At 38.2% G+C, this 24,852-nt stretch overlaps 1 protein-coding gene across 3 annotated transcripts in view; it reads left to right on the top strand.

The window, feature by feature from the left end:
- Positions 1–24,852, top strand: part of ARHGAP28 (Rho GTPase activating protein 28) — a 155,966-nt gene that overhangs the window by 90,082 nt on the left and 41,032 nt on the right. The window lies entirely within an intron of this gene.

Below are 24,852 nucleotides of genomic sequence, written 5' to 3'. Positions count from 1 at the left end.
GTTGGTAAAAAGTATATGCTATTGTTTTTGGGTTTTAATTTTGTAAATAGTTGGTGAAGAGTGACCTGAAACCATGAAGTTGTAGTGCTGATATGCGGTGGAGCAGTTAGCAGTTGTGGCATCGGTTTTACTAGTGATGTGCTAAGTATTGAGATAGGTGTATGAGATGCATAGAATTACCGAATGTGTAGAGCATGTAGGATAGTACACAGACGTTAATGTTTAAGTGATATAATTATGACAAGTGGAGAGATGAATAACTGTAGATGTATCTGACCAGGGAATGTGAATAGAGTTGTGGAAATGCTTACCGGTTGTCGGTCAGGAATATATAAAATACAAATACACTATGTGGTTCATTGAGTATGTGGGATACAGATAATCCTTTGTGTTGCATCAGCTGGCAGAGATACGTACAGTATGTATGCAGATTATCAAACTGGTAGTGGAATGCTGTCATAGTGTAAAATTAGTTTATATTAAATGGGGTAGGACTACAAATTTGATGACTCCTTTAACTTGCCATTTTATTTTTGGACTTGCAGTACATTTAAAAATTAAAATAAAATAAAAAAATGACAAATTAATCTTCATCTTCTGCTCATCTGGATATTACAGCAGTGACACATGAATGCAGCCTTTTAGTGTTATGGGGCCTGATTCATTAAGGTTCTTAAATGAAGAGGATTCTCATTTCAGTCTCCTGGACAAAACCATGTTGCAATGGAAGGGGTGCAAATAAGTGTTCTGTTTTACACATAAGTTAAATACTGACTGTTTTTTCATGTAACACACAAATATCAACTTTAAATTTCAGTGTACAAATAAGCTATCAAATATTTGTGTGTTACATGAAAAAACAGGCACTATTTAACTTGTGTGCAAAACAGAACACTTATTTGCACCCCTTCCATTGTAACATGGTTTTGTCCAGGAGACTGAAATGAGTATCCTCTTCATTTGAGATCCTTAATGAATCAGGCCCATGGTGAGTACCTACAATTCAGCATTATATAGAAATAACATAAATATTAGGTTTAGCCAGGTTGCCACCGCTTCTGCTGGCCTTTCTTATGTGACTTATAAGAAATAAAAGTGAATCTGAATTCTCATGACTTAAAACAAGTCTTATAAATATATCAGATGGTAATTGGAATCTAATAGACCATTCATCTGCCCCATTGCCTAACAATTGACATCACTAGATGACCACAGGCAGCAGATAGGGGATATATTAAGGATATTGCCATAAGCATTTCATGCCTTCAGAATAGTTCTGTTACTACATACTTATTCTGTAACTTATCTACTGTTGGTACATAAGTGTCACTTACGGTTTTACATATGTCTTTACCTGCTGCTTCTTGACAGTCTACATTTTTCAAGACTAATTCATCAATGCCTGTCAACTTTGACAGCATGTCTGATACAAAACCTGTATTTTAAAATGCTTCCTTTATATGCTACTACATGTGTGTGTTTGAGGTAGACATTATTATTGTGCAAGAGTTTGCGTAGATCGTTATTTATGATCTAGTAATAAGCAAGCATTCTATCATAACTAGTATCCAGAATGAGATAGTGTATTAATATTCTCACACATTGGGTTTGCTTTGGACTATATATGTCTTGTAATTGATTTTATATTTAGCATAATGAACTGTAAGTTGCAATTTCTTTATATAAATTATTGCTTGATCTTGTCATTATATATAGTAAACCTAACTGTGCTATCTTACGTCATCACCATAACAATAGACCATAAAATGGCCATAACATGTGTTTCATGTGTCCTATATATTAAGTTATTACTAAAAAATAGGTATTGGCAAACTGAGTTTTTAGCAGCAGAATTTTGGCTTTATGATTAAGAAATGTGTAAAGGTCATGAACTTCTCATCTTAGAAAAAAGTTATGTCACCTTCCCATGACATTTTAAAAACAATGCCTGCTTGTAAATGTGTTATAGAAAAATGATATTGTTGTTTCAGTATGGTATTTTGTAGCAACAATGTGCTTGGGATAATATAGAAGTACTGTATGGGATGAGTGAAGTCCAGGCCTAATGCTCAGTGCTTCAGTAAACGGATGTGTCTCTGTCACCATATCCATATCAAAGGCTTTGTTGGCGTCAAAGCTAAGAAGTATACTGCTAGAGTTAGACTTATAGGAGGCAGCAACCTCTACCGCTATGGCTGTACGGATCCCTTATACCCCCCACAAAGCCAAGATGATGATTTATAAGTAAATTTGGAAGAATCGACCAGGGTCTTGAGGCCATGATTTGAAGCGAAATTTTGAAGTTGAGGAGAGTTAATTAATTGTGCGTCTTTGTTGGGCTTAGGCAGAAAGATTGTGTGTCCTTCATTACAAGATGTGTAGCGTGGTCTATGCATTTGTATTTCCTGGAATAGTTCTAGTAGGGTTGGTGTGAAATGATGCTGTAATATTTTATAGTATTCACTGGTCAGACCACCTGGACCCGGTGGGCCTGCATACCTGGGATTGTGATATTATTTTCTGTGATTGCTTCAAGTATGTCTCTTTGGGATTGTGTCACTTTGCAAAGTTTTACATCCCGCAATATTTCGTCTTGTAGGGATTGATTTATCTGAAGTGATTGATATAACTATATTATAATAATTTTGGAATTTGGAAAGGATATCATTAGTCTGTGTGTTTAAAGAGCCCATTGTCGAATCCCTAATCAGCACCTGCTCAGAGCCTACCGTCTTTACTTAATTCCCAAAACAGTAAGCCATGTAATTAGAATGTGTTTTTTATTGTCCTATATGTGGAAGCTCATTGCTAAAAAATCCAAACAATAAGGAATTGGTTAATTGCATTTTCAACAGCAGAAGGAGCTATGCCTTTTGGTAAAGGAATTTGCAGTTCTTCATTTAAAGGTTATGAACTTGTCATTTTAGAAAACATTTTTTTACTTTCCAATGACATTTACGAAAACAATACCTGTTTGTAAGTGTGTTACAGAAAACAATATATTGTTGTTTCAGTATGGTACTTTACAGAATGTGCTCTTAATGGCCCCAGTAAAGAGTCTGGTTCAAATGTTAAGGAAACTACTGGAGGTCATTTTTTAAAGTGCACCCGGTGCAGACAAGAAAGGGACTTAGTTGTGCACCAGTTCATCCTCAATCGTCTGCCCGTAGCCTGTCCTACCACTGGTTATCTACGACTGCAACGTTTAGGGAGCACCTAAAATACTGAATGAGTGACATAACATTACTAATAACAGTGTTTTTATTTTCCATGCACCGTCCCCGCATTAAGCGCTAGACTATATTTTAATGGGAATTGCCCAGTGCACTTGCCACTTGTTGTAAAATAGTCCTCATGTACAGTAAACTGCTCAAATTAAAAATACAGAAATAATTAAAAAACAGATGGTGTAGGTTCCCCAAAAACGCCTCAACCAGCCCCTGCACTAGACTATGTGACCAGTTGGGCTTACTTCGCCATCTGGTCTTGTTGGGAGAAGAAGGAGGAAGGCTTGTCCTTCCTGCACAGTTTATTTGTGTTTTTCTCTCTCACCATCAGTAACTAACTGCTACTGACCACTCCTCCTGGTGTCACTTAATGCCATCAGACACTCGCCAACTGCGAATGCCAGCTGCGCAATAGTTATAGGAGAATTCAGCTACCACCAATAGGCTCCTTCAATGGCACCTAGAAGTGCTTACTACTGGGTAGTTGGTATAGCTGCTGCAGTGTCTCTTTGCCCCCAATACAAAAATCCAACACAATATATAAAATCAGTACATTTAGAGTCATATACAGCGGCGCACTGAGAATTGAAATAAACTTCTAAAATAATTTATTTCTACGTGATCCAGCCACAGTCTAGTTATATTATAATAGAGAGACAGCAAGCTCTAGCAAAAACCATCCCCAGACTTGGTCAGTGCAGGGCCCGATGGGGGAGGCACAAAAATAATGGAGGAGGAGGATTCCCAGGGCACAGAGAGTGGGATAAATGGGTTAAGATATTTACAAAAGGGCAGAGTGATGGTAGAAGCAATGTAAACACGGTCAGTAGGTTGTGCAGTTAATATCAGCAAGCGAAGTATTAAACAAATAGCAAAATAGGAGGATCAGGAGCCGTAGAAAGGATACATCAGAACAGTAAGTCCACATACGCCATCCCACTACGGCCGACAAGAACTGCAAGGTAATTCTGACAAATATTACCATCTATATCTCTGTTCTCTGGCACCTATTAGGATGTTTCTGCGATCATAACACTAAGACTTCTCTGGAACGCTTGGGATTATACCACCATTTAGGTTACTATACCACTACCAAAACTGTGTTACCCCACTTTAAGATTTCTGGACAATCATAGGGGACCAACTATATGTTGAGAGGTACTCAGGAAACCCACTGTTTTCAATTATATTCAGTTTATGCAACCCATTTTGACTGCATAAACTAAAAGTCATTTACATTTATTGTAGAAGCTGTAAGTGAGTATTGTGATTATCCTGAAATCTTCTCATAACATGCGTCTTTATTCATGTGTATTGTGTTTATTGGAAACTCTTATGTACTCATGTGATTTATGTACTCAGTGCACTGAGTTAAATACTTTGCTATTTGTTTAATACATCACTTGCTGACATTAACTGCACCACCTATCGACCATTAAAACATTGCTTATACCATCATTCTGCCCTTTTGCAAATATCTTATCCCATTTACCACACTGTCTGTGCCCTGGGAATCTTCTTCCTCTGATTTAATATGTCTTAGAGGGTCGGAACCCCCCTCTCCCCTCATATATTCCCTAGAGGCAGTATGTACTTCCTCACATTGGGAAAAGCAGATAACCAACCTAACCATACAAAAAACAATGGGCCTGATTCATTAAGGAATGTAATTGCTGATATATGGCGTCATTTAGCGTAAACCGAACATGTTTTTGCAATAAGAAATGTAATTTGCATTCGTTTTGAGAGCCTTAATGTATCAAGACCAGTATGTCCCCTTCCTGGAGGCTAACAGCTATGGGCTAAATAGCCCCAAGTGGTGCAGTTTATGGTACTATACCAAAAGAGTACAAAAACACATACAAAATTTTCAAATAAAGTTTAATTGACTAAAATACTCCCCAACATGCTTGTCCAGCACTGTATTAAAAAAAAAAAATATTGATCCAAATGGAAAAAAATACTAAATATCCTCATAAAAAATTGACCCAGACAAAAGCAAGTCATGGTAAAAGGACTGTAGAGAGGAGTCCCTAGGTCCCTAGAGTTCTACTTCACTCATAGTAAAACGCAAGCGATTTCCCTCACTGGCTGATTAAAATTAGCTGCTGGTGAAGGTGTGGCTATGCTCTGATAATTTCATTTAGGCCATACATAATTGAACTGATATAGAGTTGGTCACAACATGGGAGTAAATTGCGCTAAAAGAAAAAGCATGGAAAACATTGGAAAAGGGGTGTATTTCATATGTGTCCATTTCTGGTTCAGCAGCATTTGTGTCTGGTTTATGACAAGTTATTATCAGTGTGTATTTACTCCTGTTCTATAGCAGTTATAAACAGCGCCCCCCCCCCTCCTTCCCAAACAGGCGTATTTGCGTCTATCTGCAGGACTGCATGAGCCGCTTTTGGAGGCGTGTTTGGGTTTATTACCCTAATGTGTTTCACATTAGGGTAATAAACTTAGAATTAATGAGAGCTAAGTAAATATGCCCACTGGCATTATGTAGGGCTACAGGTATCAATTTACACATTATTTCATAATCATATGTGCAATGAAAAACAATACGCAATGCAGCCTTTTGCATATAAAGGTTGTATCATTCAGCAATTTTGTAATAGTACACAGATGTAATTGTTGCTTTAGATCTCTGGTAGTTGCTTAGTGCAAGAGTAAGTGTAAGCTGACGAGTCAGATCAGTTTTGAACAAGCCATAAAATCCAGAAGACTGGAAGTTACTGTGGACTTGTACAGCAAGCATTGCACTCAGGTCTTGAGAATTAGAATTGGACTGTTTCTCTCTTTCATGGCTGGGTCTATATGTGTTACAAAATATTTTATACAGACATACTAATATTAGAGTGATAGAAGCCTCTGAGACTTCAGTACTGCAATTAGCTTTTTAGTTCTGTCTACATTACAATATATATCCTACTAGCAGAATACCCGGCGTTGCCCGGGATTTAAAGAATGTTTATTTACAAAAATCAATCTAAATATTAAACATACATGTAAATATCATGTTAAAATTGGACCAGTAGAAGGTAAAAAGGGAAAATGTCAAACTGTATTTGAACTGTATATGATGGAACGAACCGATAAACAATTACTTCAAAACAGCTTGATAAACTATATTTCTCGTTTCTTCATTTGGGGCAAATACATACAAATTTCTTGGTGATCCAACTCTTGAGCACACAACGTAAAATTGTGCATGAGAAAAGCAAGGTGATTTCAAGTTGACTCCAGCTACATGTAAAGATTGTCCTTGGGCCTTATTGATAGACATGGCAAAAGCTAAAAGAACTGGAAATTGTAGACGCTTAAATTGAAATGGCATATGAGATGGAATGAGAGGTATGCGTGGAATGAAAGCATTGTCACCTTTTGCACAGCCTGTGAAAATAGTTTCTTCAATGACATGAGAATTGAGGTTTTGGACTACTAATCTTGTACCGTTACAAAGTCTTGGAGGATTTAAATTTCTGAGAAGCATAATGGGTGATCCAATCTTCAGTACCAGGTTATGCGGTGGCATTCCGGGAGGTTGTAAAGAGTTTAAAAATTCAGTAGGATAGTGCACAACCTCATTTTCTTCAACAACGGTATCTATTGATTTGTATAATATGGCTTTTCCAGGCAACTCTTCTTGAATCTTTAAGTTGATGTTGTTTACACAATTATTTTAGTTACTGGATGAAGCGGCATTAAACCATTCCCAATATTTAACAAATGATCAGCAAACTGACCGTCCATTGTGTTGCCATGCAGAGAAACTCTCATATTTGTGGTTAGTCGCAAAGTGCGAACATGCCTCCAAAGATGTGATGATTTAAGGCATGCATTAATTTCATCCGCCATTGTTCCTTTTGGAATGACCGGCAATGTTTGTCGAAAATTTCTAGCCAATACAACAGTGACTCCACCCATTAGTAAATCATTGCCTCTTAAAAATTAAGGTGTTTGATTGAGGGCCTGTAAAGCATTTTTGTGTGACATGGTGCATTCATCCCATACAATGACCTGACATTCCTGCAGAATCTGAGCTTTTTCTGTTCGTTTAGTGATATTGCAGATGGGAGTTTCACTTCGGGCCAGATTAAGCAGTAACTTGAAAGCTGAATGTGCTGTTCTTCCACCAGGGAGCAAAGTTGCAGCAATTCCAGAAGAGGCCACAGCAATAGCTATTTTGGAATGTACTCGAATTTTAGCAAGTAACAACTTGATGAGAAACGTCTTACCTGTTCTTCCGGGTGCATCCAGAAAAAATATATTTCCCCTTTTTTTTGGAACTTCTTCCAAGACATTGTTCCAGACATTCCAGAGTTATGGTCGTTTTCGATGATTTTTAGGTGTTAACCCCCTCGCCACCCCCACCCTTAGGAGTGCTAGGGGTGTCTTGCCCCCACAATATTTGTTGTCAAACTGTAAGTCATATGTGTACCAGGCTTGGTGTAAATTGTTCCAGACATTCCAGAGTTATGGTCATTTTCGATAATTTTTAGGTGTTACCCCCCTCACCACCCCCACCCTTAGGAGTGCTAGGGGTGTCTTGCCCCCACAATATTTGTTGTCAGACTGTAAGTCATATGTGTACCAGGTTTGGTGTAAATTGTTCCAGTCATTCCAGAGTTATGGTCGTTTTCGATGATTTTTAGGTGTTACCCCCCTTGCCACCCCCTACCTTAGGAGTGCTAGGGGTGTCTTGCCCCCACAATATTTGTTGTCAGACTGTAAGTCATATGTGTACCAGGTTTGGTGTAAATTGTTACAGACATTCCAGAGTTATGGTCGTTTTCGATGATTTTTAGGTGTTACCCCCCTTGCCACCCCCACCCCGTAATGAATTTCAATTTTAAATTTTTTTAGTTGCCTCCGTCATGTTTTAATACACTCGTATGCAAAATTTCATGATCTTCGCTTGAAAAATGTGGATTTGTATAGAAAGACAGACAGAAGGACAGAAGGACAAATTTTCTCTTTTATATATTAGATATATTATATACACATGCAAGAAAGTGTTTGTGGTTGGAGGTGCGGTTCTGTTTACATTAAACAAATCATGCTGACTACTTCTGACATTGGTTTGATGGCAGCACAGGAACAATTAGTTATGTTTAGTCAACTTACCATTCACTCAGTGATCCTGTTTCATTCTCAGGATTTGCCCTGAGCATTGTTTCAGAGCTACTGATATTGCGCATACTGCATACTTTTACATTATAGCATATATTGCATTCTGCTGAAATACTCTGTAATAAATAAATAGGTTTTACTTAATAACAATAATATAATAATAATAATAATACTGTCACCATAGACTGATTAAGGGCTTCACAGATAAAACATATGCAGCAATTAACATAGACCTTGTAGGCAGGCCCGGCGCTCCCATTAGGCAAGGTTAGGCACTTGCCTAGGGTGCCGGGCTCTGGAGGGCGCCACAGAATTCTAAAATACTTTAAAACTGTGCGGCGACCGCTGACCATACCTGTCACGGCCGCCGCACAGCATTCAGATGCACGGGGAGGGGGGGAAGAGGCTATTTTGTCACCACCGCCGCCTCTCTGCTCTGTCTCCTCCCCTCCACTTACTAGTGTTAGTGAGTGGAGGGTAGGAGACGGAGCAGAGAGGCGGCGGTGGTGAGACAAGGTAAGGAGAGGAGGGAGGAGGGCGGCGATTTTTGCGGGGGACAGCGGCAATTTTTGCGGGGGGGGGGGCCTTTTTTAAAAATGCCTAGGGCGCTGTGGACCCTAGCACCGGCCCTGCTTGTAGGATCAGTTCAGTTTAGAAAGGCCAGCACTGCATTCATTGAATTTCCTGGATCAGAGTGACAGGGGTCTGACATCACTATTGTGTACTGATGAAGGACCTTGTTATTTTCTGTAACTCTCAGTCTTGACTTCCTGCTTCCATTTATTCCCCGCCTCACATTATGCCCCTTGCACATGCAGCCATGTCCTCACAAGCTAAAGGTTCATAACCACCAATGTAGTTTCAATGTGTTTCTGCATGACTATGTGTCTGAAAGCTAATAGCAATATTAATTCCAATAATAATCAGTGTTCAGGACTGCTCATTGAATTTATGGAAACTGCTTGTGTTTCAGTGGATTACAGAATATTTCACAACTCATAAGTGGGTGTGGGACACAAGTGGACAGTCTTACCACTAGGTTAGCACTCTAATCTCATGAAATAATCAGTGCTGCTATTTATCTGATGGCTAACAAACTGAGAACCACCTAGGTGAGCAGGAGATGAACATTGACTATAAACACACCTTGAATATTCAGATAACCTACTTCTCTATTAGCATTTCATCCTTCGATGTACTGCTCATTTGATCCACATTTAGCTATCACGTAAGTTTTGAAATAACAGGGACAGTAGAAGGATAAGGGGAGATGTTTTTTTTTACAAGTACCATATCTCCAGAGGTATTGTCTAAATGTACATATACTGTGTTGTATCGCAGTACTTTTAGAAAGTGGTGTGATTGGTTTTGCATACCATCCATCTTGGCTGGTAAAGTACTATTTTCCACAATAGGTGAAAGCTGCATCAGCTGATGCTATTGATGGTTGCTCCAGATAGATTGAACATAGGCAACACCCTGTAAAGTTGAATAATAAAGTTTATTATTAGCTAAGATCTTAAAATGGAATCTTACAATGGCATAACCATACACATGTTGATGGCTGCCATGTGCTGCTGTGTTTCCATAGATGACTGAATTATATAATAGGATCGAAATAATTATGAAAATGTGATGGAATTTTATCATATGCCTTTATGTATATGGAGTTGTTAATATTTATATTGTTGGCAGTATTTTTGTGCAGGGTTATACATTTTTCTGATTACTCATACCTTTGTTAGTTCCAAAAAATATCTGCTTGATTTTATTTATTTTTTTAAATCAAACAAGTTTTTCTGAACATTTTTTCCCAAAACAAACAAACATCAAAACAAAACCTACACAGGGGCAATTAACAAGTGTCATATATAAGTATACAATCATGTAGTACTGCAGAAGTATAAACGTCTCTTCCATAAGAAAAGTACATGCACATCCTGAGAGCATCAAGATAAAACAGACATTGCAGGATACGGTGTGCAAGAAGTCATATATAATACAATTCAAAATGTAAATATTTAATACCCATAGAGGTATAAAGAGTGACTGGGTGTCTGCTCGGCACAGATCATAGCGAACAATCTTAATCTCGCAGCTCCTCCAGGACAAAGGGTGATACACTCCATTTGCACCAAATCTTTTCTTATTTACCCAACATGTTTCGGCTAGTGTACATGAATCTTTCATGACCAACAGTGTCATTAGCCAGAGTGACCCAGTCGCAGAGACTCAACCGCTCTGGTACTATACATTACCTAGCAATAATGACTTTAGCCAACATGAACAAAGTGGACAGTAGCTATCTAATTTAAATAGTTTATGCATCCTGTTCACCAGATCAAGGCCAAAAAGGGCTCACTCAAGGACTAATTAGGGGTACTCCTACTTCGTATTTCAATATACAATTTATGACCTCACTCCAAAATGTCATGGAAGAATCCCAAAGGAGGTGCGCAACTGGTGGGAATATACATCTTTGATTCCTACAACCACAGAAGCAGACCTAGCCAGGTATGCTAGAAACCTACCACATCTATCAGATTCAAAATATTGGATGATGGTTATCGAATAGAGGTCTGAGCCTTGATTTTCCAGGAGATAATCTGAGCACTCGCTCTTGCAGCCAACCACCGAAGTCAATCAGTGTCCAAATGGGAGGTAAAATAGACTGCCTCCAGGTGTTGGACCTCCCATTCCAACTCCTTTCCTTTCATTCTGGACTCTCATTTAAAGGAATTAACACTAGAGATGAGTGATCCCCTCAGGAAAACTGTAAATGCATCCCAGAGGATGGGGGCCTCACTGTATCCACATTAGTAGTAAAATATCTCTCCCACTAGGACACCAGATCAGATCCAACGCCCATAAGCATTAATCAGAAACAATTGAATTCCCAAAACTTTTGTCCCCTGGGACTGTGGAGGTTAATAGTAAGGGTCAGTGGGGAGAGGTCAGAAATCCCTGTAGAAAATAAACTGAATCAGCGAACAACACACCTGCATTTTTTTCCTTTAAAATAGGCTGCTGAGTCGAGTCTTGCCTCACTGGCTACAATTTGCCAGCCGTCTCCCGATCAATAGTATCATCAATCACATTCCCCAAAGCAGAGTATTGAAGTCTCGGACCTTAAAGACATAAAGTCACAAATGTTTTTAAGAATATGGCTATTATAAGGTGGAAGAATATAAGCCCCCAGAAGAACCAGCAGAACAGAGTTAAACGTACCCCAAATGAATACATATCGACCCCGTGGGTCCAAAACAAAATTAACTCTTTTCCGAATGAGTAGGGACACTCCTCTAGAGTTAGAGGGCTGGACTGCATGATATGCCAACCTCACCCACGGTTTTTAAGTGCCAACAATTCACCACCAATCAATATAGATTTAGTAAGTCAAATGACATCCGCCTCATATATTTTGAGTTGAGACATAACCAACGACCTCTTGACCTTTTCATTGAGGCCTCGGACGTTCCAAACCAAAAAACGGAGGGGCCCGCTCCCAATTGGCCTAACCCCCATAATAAAAAATAAGATATGGGGAAAAGTAAAAGCTGCTCCAAAAGCACTGCCAATCCAATCCAAGACAGACACCCAGCCACTCATCACCAGCAATAGTATACATCCACAGCACAATAAAAAAAAATCTATATTGTATGACACAATACTTAATTCTACAGACATAAAAAAATTAAACATCCATACAATTCCTTCCCCCACCCTAAACACTCCAACTTTAACCACCCCTCACCCCATATACCCAAACCCAGCTACAGCATATCTGGATCCCAAACATTCTAATGGAAAACATCTTCCACAAAGACTCTCTTATGGAGCCAGAGTCAAACAAAAAAGAAATACCGGTAACCCAAAATAGAAGAGACTAAAAACATAATAGGGAAGAAGAAGTGATAGGCCCTGACGTCATGGTCCCCTCGGTGAAATGGTCAAAACAGTGTCAAAGTAAAATATTATGCAAAGTACCGTGCAGTCCCTTCCAGAAGAAAACAGCCAACAGCAAACAATAAACTCTAACATATAAATATGGATAATATCAGGCATTTCTAAACATCATGAGAAAGAATCATATAATTGTCAACATGAAGCAGGATAATATGATACCACTAATGCCAAGTAGTCAGAAACAGAGCAGGGTGGCAACATCCAGGTATTCAGAAAATGGTCAGAGCACTCAGTCCCAAAAGAAATTAGCGATGAACATGGTTTTCCAGCCAGTTAATAGCAGTTTGCGTGGATTCAAAGAAGTGTGTGTTGCAATCTGCCATAACCCTCAGTTGAGCCGGAAAAAGCATGGCATAAGGTATTAGTAAATCCCGTAAACGTCTCATGACCAGTAAAAAGTGAGTTCTATTTTTCTAGATGTCAATAGAGAAATCTGGACATTTTTTTGCCTACAGGTAGTCATTTCTGCCTCCCAATTTGGCAATTAGCCGATTTATAGGTACAGTAGCATCTTCCAGGGTGAAGATGCGAGCCTCCGCTCCACCCAATCTCTCCATTAATGTTTTCATATTTTGTTGCAGTAAGGATAAATCAACCTATTCTTCACTTATTTTGTCCATCACCCTCTTTTGAGAGGAATTAATGGCAAGCAGCACCTCCTGTAGATTGATTGTATGGGTATCTGGAAAGGCCCCGGAGGAGCAGGTTGCTGTATCTCAGCAGGTGTAGAAATAGCAGCAGGCCTGTCAAACCAATCCAGCCTGCCAGTGGCAACGGTATGTGAATTTTTGCCCATTTAGCGTAGCGGCCACAGAAAACACAGAAGCCAAAAATTGAGGCTAACACAATTGTACTGGGCACAGCCTCAGAGGAGGAGAGATAGAGCAGAAATACAGATCCAACAGGGAGGTGCTCACAATGATTGGTGCCCTCTAAGAGAGACAACTTTATCAGCTATAGCAGACAATTGGAAATCCTTGCACATACCAGGAGAGAGCCACTGGGGAGCCGGAGAAGTATAACAGACAGTATCCAACAGAGGTTGCAGACTGATACTCTTCACGTGCAATGCCCTGGCTCACTAGGAAGTCCGAAAGAAGGAAAGTAACTTCACCGTCGCAGGGCCTAAGATGGCAGCCGGGACCTCCAGAGGCCTGCGGAGCCCAGAGGCAATGAACAGCTGGCAGGGACACCACCACCACCATCTCCTAGCAATTCCCTCTCCAGGACTCCAAATATGAAGGTGCACCGATCATCGGAGACACCCTTTCACCGTCCGAAAAAACATGGAGACCAGTAGTGAGTGTCGAGATGGCGGATGGGATTTCAAAGGTGGGAAAGAGACCCACAGGGCCCACATGCAATGCACAGCTGCTGATATTACAAGTACTGTGGCTCTCCAGAGACGCTACCATCTGATTCCCAGCAGATAATCAGCACCGGCCACCAGAGACACCTCTGCACCTTCCGATCAGTGAGGAAGAAAGGGGAGGCCATGGAGCCTGAGGAGTCAGGCCGCAGATACCAGTCTACCAAACAGAACTAGCAAGGGAGCGGATATGAGACTCAAACAGGAACAGAGCCAGCAGAGGATCCACCCAGTACCTTTAGTGAAATTCAGGTAAGTTTACACTGATAAATAATGTGTATGCGGATAAATGCAACGGAGAGGGGGTAGCTTTGCTTCCTGTCCATGAGCTCACAGGCCACGCCTTCCAATGAGTGCCTGATTTTAAATTCAGCAAAATCATAGACATAAAGTGTATTTTTGTTTATGTATTTGCTTTGTAGGACTTGTAGCTATATTTTATGTTATTTATGTTAAATTGTAGGAATAGTATACAGTTATTCAGTTTGTATATTATTATCATTATAACAAACCACGCTTACAATTTGATGCAGAAGATCCTAATATAATGATTGGGGAAAATAAATGCCGACCATACTGATACATTTTTTAGTGGATATCAATATTGGAAAGAACTAAACATTTTTTGCATTTTTGAAATGTTTACATTATTTTTTGACATTTATTTCCAGGAATAATTGCTTTAAATAACTAAACAAACATGTATATCATGTTTCACTGGATACTGCATTCTACAGGTTTATTCTCAGGCTACTCCTAAGTGAGATTGTCTTCATTACTAGCCTACCCTTGAGATGTGAAGCATACAATAGGGCTAACTATCAGGTTCATTTGACAGCTCTTCTTTCCAGATGCTAAGAATAGTTGCAGAACACACAATATTATCTATGATCTATTACCTGCGTTACTTTTTTTTATGGATTTTGTGTTCAGTATTGTTTTGGGGTATTTTCACCTCTAATCCTCTAACATCTAGCCAGTTATTTTTTGTGTTAATCGAGCATGGCTTCACTGAATTGGCAGATAGCCCCATGTTATGAATATTATTGTAGTGCATTAATAAATGACATAGTGCCTTAGCGATAGGTTTACTAAAGTTTCTAAGGTGAACCAATAATATTAATCTTTTTTAGGTTTAGTAAATCTACCCCTTAATTTCTAAAGCCTGTTTGCAAAGGACAGTACTTCTCAAAAGAGGTGTGATTGGCGGTGCATACCATCCAGTTATACTGCCTTGGCTGGAAGTACTATTTCCCAGATTATGTAAAAGCTACATCAGATGATGCTTTCGAGGGTTGTTCAAGATTGTGCATAGTGTAAAATTGAATAATAAAGGTTATTGTTAGCTAAAATCTTAAACTGGTATGTTCCAATGGCATAATAATACACATGCTATTGGCTGCTGTGTTACCATAGATATACCCAAATTGAAGGCACATAAATGATTATGGTACATGGGCCAAACCAGGCCAACATACTATCAAACATAACTAAATTATATTTGAGGGTTTTAGTGACTTTATTTTATGATGTGTGGAAAACTCATTTGTAAAAATGACTGAATTAAATAATAGAATAGTAATAAATCTGAAAATGTAATGTGACCCATTATATCTGGACAATAGGCCCATCTTCCGTCTAACTAGTGATGTGAAAATTATAGCAAAGCTGTTGGCCCACAAGCTTAAAAAGGTGATCTTGGAATTGATTCCTCCAGATAAACCAGTTGTATGCCCAGAAAGTCTACCTGTTTGAATTTAAGACACTTTAATACCCTCATGCAGGTAGTAGATTTTTTTCCGCTTTCCAATTAGGTCATTTGTGCATATCAAACCTGATTACCAGATCTGCAACTGTTAAGGCAAGTAAACAGCCGACATACGCCCTTACAGATTCTGTTGTCTGGTGTTTATCCAAGGGGCTCGGCTCCATTTCTCATCCATGCTGTTAAAATTTGGAATGCTGCACATAGTATGCTTCATGGAGAGGGTGTGGATCCTTGTACTCCCCTGAGGAGTTTTACTGAGCTAATATAACTGACAGGTAGATCTCTTTGGTTAGGAAATGATATCTCTGCTCTGGGACAATTGTACAACAATAGGGTTGTCAAATATTTTTTACAACTCAGTGAGGAATATGCAATCCTCAAGCATATATGTTTTACTGTTACCTTCACAATATAATGGCCCAATCTTCTGTAAAGAAGCCCCTATGAAAACCCAGCTTCAGCTTTTGGGATACTAGAAACTGACCTCCTATACGTACTTTTACTTACTAAGTGAATTTGCCAACAATAATCTTACAATATTACGAGCAATGTGGTAGGCTGATCTTGGTCCTCTAGAGGACGAAGACTGGGGTGATCCTGATCAGTTCCCATGACTCAACTGCAACTCTGAGGTTTCAGCAGATCCAAATTTATACTCTGCATAGAGCATATCTTAGCGCCTGTAGATGACAAAGTTTAGACCTGACCAATAGATTTGATGTCCCATATTCAGGGGGCCCTTGTGGCTCATTCTGGCATCTATTAAGGCAATGCCCCAAGATTACATGTTTTTGGATTAAAGTAATTAGATATATCAATAAAACTGGAGTTACATTACCGTGACAAGTTCTATAAAGATAGATCGTGGATGGCCTTAGTTAGCCATAATACAGGTGATAGGGTAAACTTGGTTAATGCTATGGTGGGACGTTGTTTATACTTGTAGGAAATGTCTCTTACAATATGACCAAATTTGGGGTTGATGGCTCGATTCACTTTATGCCTTGCCCTCCATGGTGAGATCCTCCCTGTTAGAGTAGACCCGTGGGCACCATGGATGTAAATATTATTAGAGATGGGCGGGCTCGGTTCCCCAAGAACCGAACCCACCCGAGCTTTGCCTATCCGAGTACCGAGCCAAGCAGGCTCTGTACTCTCCCGCCCGCTCGGATTCCAAATCGAGGCCGTATGTCATCGTGACGTCGTCGGATCTCGGGGCTCGGTTCTCGCAATACTTGAAAATGATAAACACCTGCCTCCACAGCAATCCATCGCCATTTGACAGAGGGAGAGAGCAGGGTGTAGTCACAGGCTGGTTAGAGCAGGGACAGAGAATACAATTCTGATAACAATTCTGATTACAATTCTGATAACAATTGATAGAGAAGAGAGGTGGATAGAGGAGTCTTTTTTTTCAATATTTGGCACTACAAGTGCTTTGGGGTGTCCCCCATTCTTTTGCATTAATATTTCTGGCTGTCAAAAGTACTATCTGTCAGCAGACTTAAAATATAATATTTAGCACTCCCAAGTGCATTTGGGGTGTCCCCCATTCTTTTGCATTAATATTTCTGGCTGTCAAAAGTACTATCTGTCAGCAGACTTAAAATATAATATTTAGCACTCCCAAGTGCTTTTGGGGTGTCCCCCATTCTTTTGCATTAATATTTCTGGCTGTCAAAAGTACTATTTTTCAGCAGTCTAAAAAAATAATATTTAGCACTCCTAGTGCTTTTGGGGTGTCCCCCATTCTTTTGAATTAATATTTCTGGCTGTCAAAAGTACTATTTGTCAGCAGTATCTAAAACAGTTTGTAGCACTACAAGTGCGTTGGGCTCATAATGGATTCAAAGCAGTCCACATATGAGCAGAATGAGCAACCAGGTTCTGTCACCAGTCCTGATGGTAGTGCTTCAGTACGTCATCTAGGAAAGGCGATGTCAAACTACACAGTCTTTTGAAATCGGTCAAAAAAACACACACCAAAAAAAAAATTACTGTGTTGAAGGGAAAAAGAAGTGTAGCTGAGAAAAAGTTAACTGCCGATAAAAAAAAAAATTGCCAACATGCCATTCTACACACACAGTGGCAAAGAAAGAATGAGGCCTTCGCCTTTCTCTATTAGTGGCAGATCAAAAAATGTTACTGAGCCTTCTTCTTGTACGGACACTCGTGAGAAAGCAAAACCAAGTAATTTGGAGTCTAAAAGTAGTGCACAAGTACTGTTACGCATGAAAGTATAGCTGCAATAAAACAGTAAGGCATTATAGGATAATGTATGCTCTGAATCAGAAATGACACCAATCCCTGTGGAGAGTCCATCCACCAGTTGTATGTGTAATCGTGAGCATTCTGTTAGTGACAGTGTACCCATAAAGAAGGTTCCTTTCAGCAGTTCTGCTGATGTGTGCCTTAACAGCCCGAGTGTAGTCGGTGATGCACCAATTGAGGATGCCACTTTGGAATTAGAAGAGGATGAGGGGGAGATTTGTGTAGGCGACGAGGGCACTAATGATGATGTTAATGATTATGATGCAGACAGATACCAAATTGCCTTTCTCAATTTCTATTTATATTCTAGACTCTATAACGGCTGAAAAGTTTTCTATTTTACTCCTAGTGGAGAGGGGGTCTGATGCAGACAGATACCAAACTACCTTGGTCCATTTATTTTTACTTTCTAATTCCACAGTCTATGCAGGCGGCTTTTTTTATATTCAACTACAAGTGGAGGGCGGGGGGGGGGGGGGGGGGGCATAGAGAGCCACCAAACTATCTTGGTCCATTTATTTTTACTTTCTAATTCCACAGTCTATGCAGGCTGCTTTTTTTCTATTCAACTTCAAGTGGAGGGCAGGGCGGGCATAGATAGCCACCAAACTACCGTGTCCATTTATTTTTACTTTTTACTTACTTTTTACACCCAAAGACGATGGCTACATTGCCAATAATCAAAGATGAAGGAGGTAGACAACCAGGTTTGTCTGTATAATTTGCAGGGAAGTGTTCGCATTAAGGACGGCCTACCAGGGATTAAACTGTTTTTTTCATAATTTATTAGCTTTAGAATTACCTCACTTATCCAAGAAACTAGTGGAGCACTAAATTAGATTATTTTAGGCCAAAAAAATTGTATTTTTTTCAAAAATGGCTTGTAGCTCTATATAGTTTAGTAAGCTTTTTTTATGTTAAATTTTGACTAGTAGTCTGCCATAGTATACAGTTTTTCAGTTTGTACATTATTATCATTCTAACAGAACCACTCTTGCAATTTGATGCAGACAATCCTAATATAGTGATTTGGGAAAATGAATTCTGAGCAGACTGATATAAAAATGATCTTTTTCACTGCATCTTCCAGTGCGTTCATCTGTCATAGGAAGTGAGAGGTCTCAAACATGGTTCAGTAGAGTGGTGGGGGGTTTACTTTAGAATGCTCTTGCATTAATCTCATTATTATATACATTTCTATATAATTAAATATTACTTTACAGTAACAACACAAGACATTCATTTTTGAGTGGATATCAATGTTGGAAAGAACTAAACATTTTTTAAATTTTTGAAATGTTTACAGTATTTATGTACACTTCTTTCCAGGTATAATTGCTTTAAATAGCTAAACAAACACGTATATCAAGTTTCACTGGAGACTGCAGTCTATGGGTTTATTCTCAGGCTACTCCTAAGTGAGATTGTCTTCATCACTAGCCTACCCTTGAGATGTGAAGCGTACTTTAAGGCTAACTATCAGGTTAATTTGACAGCTCTTTATTCCAGATGCTAAGAATAGTTGCAGAACACACAATATTCTTTCTGATCTATTTTACCTGCATAACTTTTTTTATGGATTTTGTGTTCAGTATTATTTTGGGTTCTTTTCTCCTCTAATCCACTCTCCTCGCAGTTTAGCCTGATAACTGGATATATAGGGGTTATTTACTTAAAAATTACACATGTTAAAATAAAACACAGGTAACAGATATTTGCTACCACAGTCATGCCCAGACTTTGCACATAATTGCTTGAAATATTCATCTATTTGTTTATGAACAATTTATTATCACATGTTGCCTACGCAATTAAATTTGGGTGAAAATAGGGCCAATCAATTTATTTGTTATATACAAATATGGTTGATATTTGGATTGGAACTAATGTAGTAGTAGGGAGGCAGAGCACGGCCTATTTGGAGAAAAAAGTAACCTGGTCCTATTCCCTAACTTGTACTGGACCTTTCAAACTATTTGCTGATCAGTTGCCTTCTCTACACAGTAAGATATATATATAGTGGAATTAAACAATAGTAACTTTAACACATAAGAAATCTTAGTGACGATAACGCCGGGACATGATGCTCAGAAGGCCTCTGTGCTGTTTTTTAGCCTAGAGCTATATCGTCGGACTCCTATATGTTGGCGCTATATAAATAAATGATGATGATGATGATGATATATTACTATGTGTCTTGGCAATCCAGTGTGTTCTGTACCAGTTTTCCAGTTCATGGAAACTGACGTCTAAGTTACAAAGCAGAAATACAGAGACAGTTGTTATGGGGAGGTAGGGGGTAACTACAAGGACAAATAACTGATGCATGGAAAAAATAGAGCATAAGTATGTTATTCCTTTTTATATTTAGTTTTTTCATTATTTACTATTTAGTGTTCCTTTAATTTAGGATGATAAGTTATTTAACAGCTGTTAAGTCAAGCAGCCTAAATCTTCCCTCTGAGAATGTCCTTTTTACCTGGAAGTTTAGCAAGTGTAAGAATTTATTATCTGCTTTACAATATTCTGATCTTGTCTAATGTCAAACAATACAAGTTGATACAATAAAAAAAGGCATCTAGTAACATTCACAAATGTACTGTAAAGTTATTCCATGACAAGAATTACATGTTGATATTTTAATGTAATCTTGGAATCAAGAATATTGTTTGTAAGCAACAAAAACTTGTAATAATTTCTTGAAATGTTTACAGGTATCATTTTGAAAGTTACTAGTACCTAGTCTTACATAAAAAAAAACATTTATGTCTGATTTAGTGGCGTTTAAATATTTGTGTGATATCATATTTCATTCTGTGTTCAGATTGGCATTTTCTACAACAATTTTATTTTTATAAATTAAAGTTTAGTAAATCATAGTCTCAACAGCCTTCCAACCAGACATTCAAATATCTGTGTTATTATTATTGTTTATTATAAGGCGCTGTACATTAAATTTACAGTACAATACCATACACAGATAGCAACGATCCATAATATGGTATACAATACATTATTAAAATAAAAATAATTATACAAAGACCAGACATCTACTAAGTAAGAAATTACACACAGATAACATGGTAATTCGTTAGGATAGGTATACACTATATTGTTTTCAGCTGATTATTGGGCCAATCAAACGATAAACGACCGTTCGACCTAATATCGCATTAGTGTGTGCACTGCAACCGTGAACGATCATCGTTCAAAAGCGTATCGTATCGTTTCATTTGATTTTTAAATTGGACTAAAAATGACGCTCAACTATGAAACAGTGTTGTTCCGATTCAGCAGTGTGTGTGCACTCACAACTGGCAGTGTCCATAGATCTCTATAGAGTGTGCAGAGTCACAGTCTTTTCAGCCAATGATTATGACAGATGAAGAGCACAGATCTGACAGTAAATCATGTGAAAAGTGTATAGTGTGCAAGGGCGCACGCAGGATTGTCAGGAGGAGGTTTCCCCCCCCCCGACCAAAAAAAACAACCAAAAAAAACAAAAAAAACAACCACGAGAGAGAGCTGCCGCGCATGCGCAGCAGCTCCATTTCGGCAGCACTGTCCTATACAGTTTTCGGGCGCTTCTTTGACAGTGCCGCGGCTGCTGTATAGGACAGTGCCGCTATGGTGGGCACTGAATTAGCGCATGGGGGGGTTTCTGGAGACTCAGAAACCCCCCCCCTGCGTGCGCCACTGGTGTGTACACAGGAATCAGCATGCTAATCAGGACTTTTTTTTCTGTCGTTGGTAAACTCGTTAAAGATGTCGCATCAGGGAAAATTTTCTGAACTCTGTACCTAGCCTTAGTTCCGATGATATTGTCCAACCTGAAGTAGGCCTGGGCTCTAGAAAACAGGGCTAGGGAAGCAGACCTAGGGGTACAGTGGGCGATGTGATACTAGAAGGAGAAGATGAGGTAAGACGGCCCTGTGTGTGTGGGGGGGGGGGGGTGAAGGTGATAGCAGAGGCAAAGGAGTTAGGAGGAGGGCTGAGATGCCTGATTAAAGAAAAGAGTTTTATGGTCACACTTAAAGTCTTGGAGAGTAGAGAATGATCTAATCAGGTGAGGAGATTGCTTCACAGGTGAGGAGCAGCCTGGGTGAAGTCCTGGAGGCAGGAATGGGAAGAGGTACTAGGTGTGATAGTGAGGCGCTGTTCATTGGCAGAGTGGAGTGGGCCGCAAGGAGTGGGGGTAGAGATGAGTTTGGAGATATTTAGGTGTAGGGCATTGGCTGAGAACTTTGTGTTGCTATGAGATACATTGTACTTTCTCAAGTTTCATATTGCTAAAAAAAATGAGATCTCTCTATGAGTAAAATGTAAACTACTCCAATACTTTATTTCAAAATCCTAATAATCCAGACTTAATACCATTACAAAGCCTAGTTTATGTATTTATGGAAACTTGACTATCTTCTAGGTTCCGAGGATGAAATCATTTAGTGTCTTGCTGAGAAAATTAATAATTTGTGCTTGCTCTACATTTACTTTGTAATATTGAACTTTCAGTCTGTTGTTTTTACCTTGTGTGTGTTTTGATTTAAGTTTTGTAAAGCAAACTTTTAGAAAAAAAAATGTTGCAATTACATGAATACAATTGTAGAAATGAAATACATTTCTTCCATATTTGGTAATGCTGTGTTAGTGGGATGAAGTTGTAAAAGTTCCATGATTATGTGCTTTTGAAGCTTCTCAGTCACTGTTCTGCCGTAATAGAAAACATACAGCTCAGAGAACAAGGGTTACTGCATGTTCTTTATTTGTCTTGAACAAAAAAATGGAAGTGGAATACATAAAAAGGCTTTAATGTCATGAATGAAATCATGATCTGCAAGCAGCTTATGTTCAAGGCCACCCACTGCTGTCCCTCTTTGCAATGACCACAGTGGAACAGTTCTATGTATGAACAGTATTCTCAACATTTTAAACATATACTATGTAATAAATAAACAAAGGGAGTAGAGTGAATTTGTAAATGAGTTCACATTGTTGATGTTTGTAAATATTCATTTAATTCAAGTGATTGCAAATATTGTTGTTTTTTAACCATTTACATTTTAAAATGACATAAAGTTATGAATAGCATTGTAACTTTTAAATATTTCCGTATGTTAAGCACTATTTGAATCTTCTGGCATTTTTAATAACATTTAAAGTACGTACGGATAGGTAGAGTTTTTCTAATCAGCCTCATATGATTCAAATTAGGTACCATGAGACTGATATGGGCCCTCTTATTCCTTTATGAAATTATCATCAAAAGGGAATCCCTATAAACAATATCCATATTACATATAGCTGAAATATCGCTGTGCCTGCTCAAATTTTGACAACGCCAACGTTTTCGTTTTTTGTTCCCCCGAATGCTGACACAAGACTAATGGGAAGCAGATGTTTAAACAGCTTTACCTAGTATTTAAAAGCTCTGGAGGCTGCATTCCTTCTTGATTATGCAAGGAAATAAGAAAGTGGATAAGGAAATGAGAGGCAGAAATTTTTTCTTTATGCAGATCTGATTATCCAGGCATGCTTTGTGTCTGATACAATAGTCTGGAGGTTTTAAAATTGTATCCACATATGTTCATAATTGTTTTTATGACTTATTGACTAAAAATGTTTTTCCTGTGTATCAGAAATATGTAATCTATACTTATATTTCCTTTTTTATCCCAGGCTGTCAATTATAATTATTTTCAAGCTATAAAATAGCAATGTCAATAGTATACATGCCCAAACACACACACACACACACACACACACACACACACACACACATGTGTGTGTATAGATAGATAGATATGTAGATGTATATTGCGACAAAATGAATGGTTTCCCACAGGCTTCAAATGAGGAGTTAGGTATTTAGCTGGCAATCTGCAGAGAGACTGCAAACAGAGTTACACATTTGTACACTAGTTCACCTAAGCTAAAGAGATACAGGTGGAGGACAAATGTGTGACAAAATTATAGTAAAGAGTCTGATTTAATTTACATATTTTGAAGTGGTTTAAAAGCATCTCTATCCACTGCTAGCAGCCAGCTGCCAGGGTGTGTTTGCAAACAAACAGAGCACCTGCAGAGGACTCCTTTAAGTCACGGTGAGAGTGTCATCTGTCCATCAAGTTAGAGCCTTGGGAAGAGGGTAAATTATTTAAACGTATCTTTTACTTTTGTACAGTGTGTCCGATGCCAGACAGGGGCCGGTGTCTAGGGAGCTGGTCTCTGTTACATTAATGTTTGGGTCACAAGATAAGTGTGTGCAGCTTAATGTTATGAATTACTTTGCATATACATATATATATATATATATATATATATATATATATATATATAGATATATATATATATATATATATAGATATATACACATATATATACATACATATATATACATACATATATATACATATATATACATATATATATATATATATATATATACACACACACATACACATATACGTGTGTGTATGTATATATATATATATATATATATATATACGTATTTAAATATATATATACACACATATTTATATGTATATATGAGTATATATATATATATGTATATATATATATATATTTACACATTGTACATTATATATTTATATATATATATATATATATATATATATATATATATGTGTGTGTGTATAACAGTTTCAAGTATTTACACTGCTGAACGCACATTTTGTGTATTGATGGTTCTGAATGGATAGGGAGTTTTCTTATGTTTAATTGTCTAATCACATATATGCAGCAGTAAACTGTCTTACATTGCTTATGTGTGGTGTGATCTGCATCTTTCAGTAGGGCACAATAAGCTCATTGTAGAAGCTTATTTCTATGTGTAATTACATATATTTACACACAGAGAAGCTACATTTCTGGTTCATCAGTCAGGATAACATCAGATGTTGGAAGCTTATTTCTCTGTGTTAGTTACATATATTTACACACAGAGAAGCTACATTTCTGGTTCAACAGTCAAGATAACATCAGACATAACCTATAGACTCCAAAGGGACAGTGCCCATAGTGGATATATTTTATTCTAAAATGATAATCTTAGCTAGGCAATACCTTTTAAACAAAGCATCTCTCTGACATATATT

The sequence above is a fragment of the Mixophyes fleayi genome, chromosome 5 (genome assembly GCF_038048845.1).
Source record: "Mixophyes fleayi isolate aMixFle1 chromosome 5, aMixFle1.hap1, whole genome shotgun sequence".
Lineage (NCBI taxonomy): Eukaryota > Metazoa > Chordata > Amphibia > Anura > Limnodynastidae > Mixophyes > Mixophyes fleayi.
This window is presented reverse-complemented; position numbering and strand designations above follow the sequence as displayed.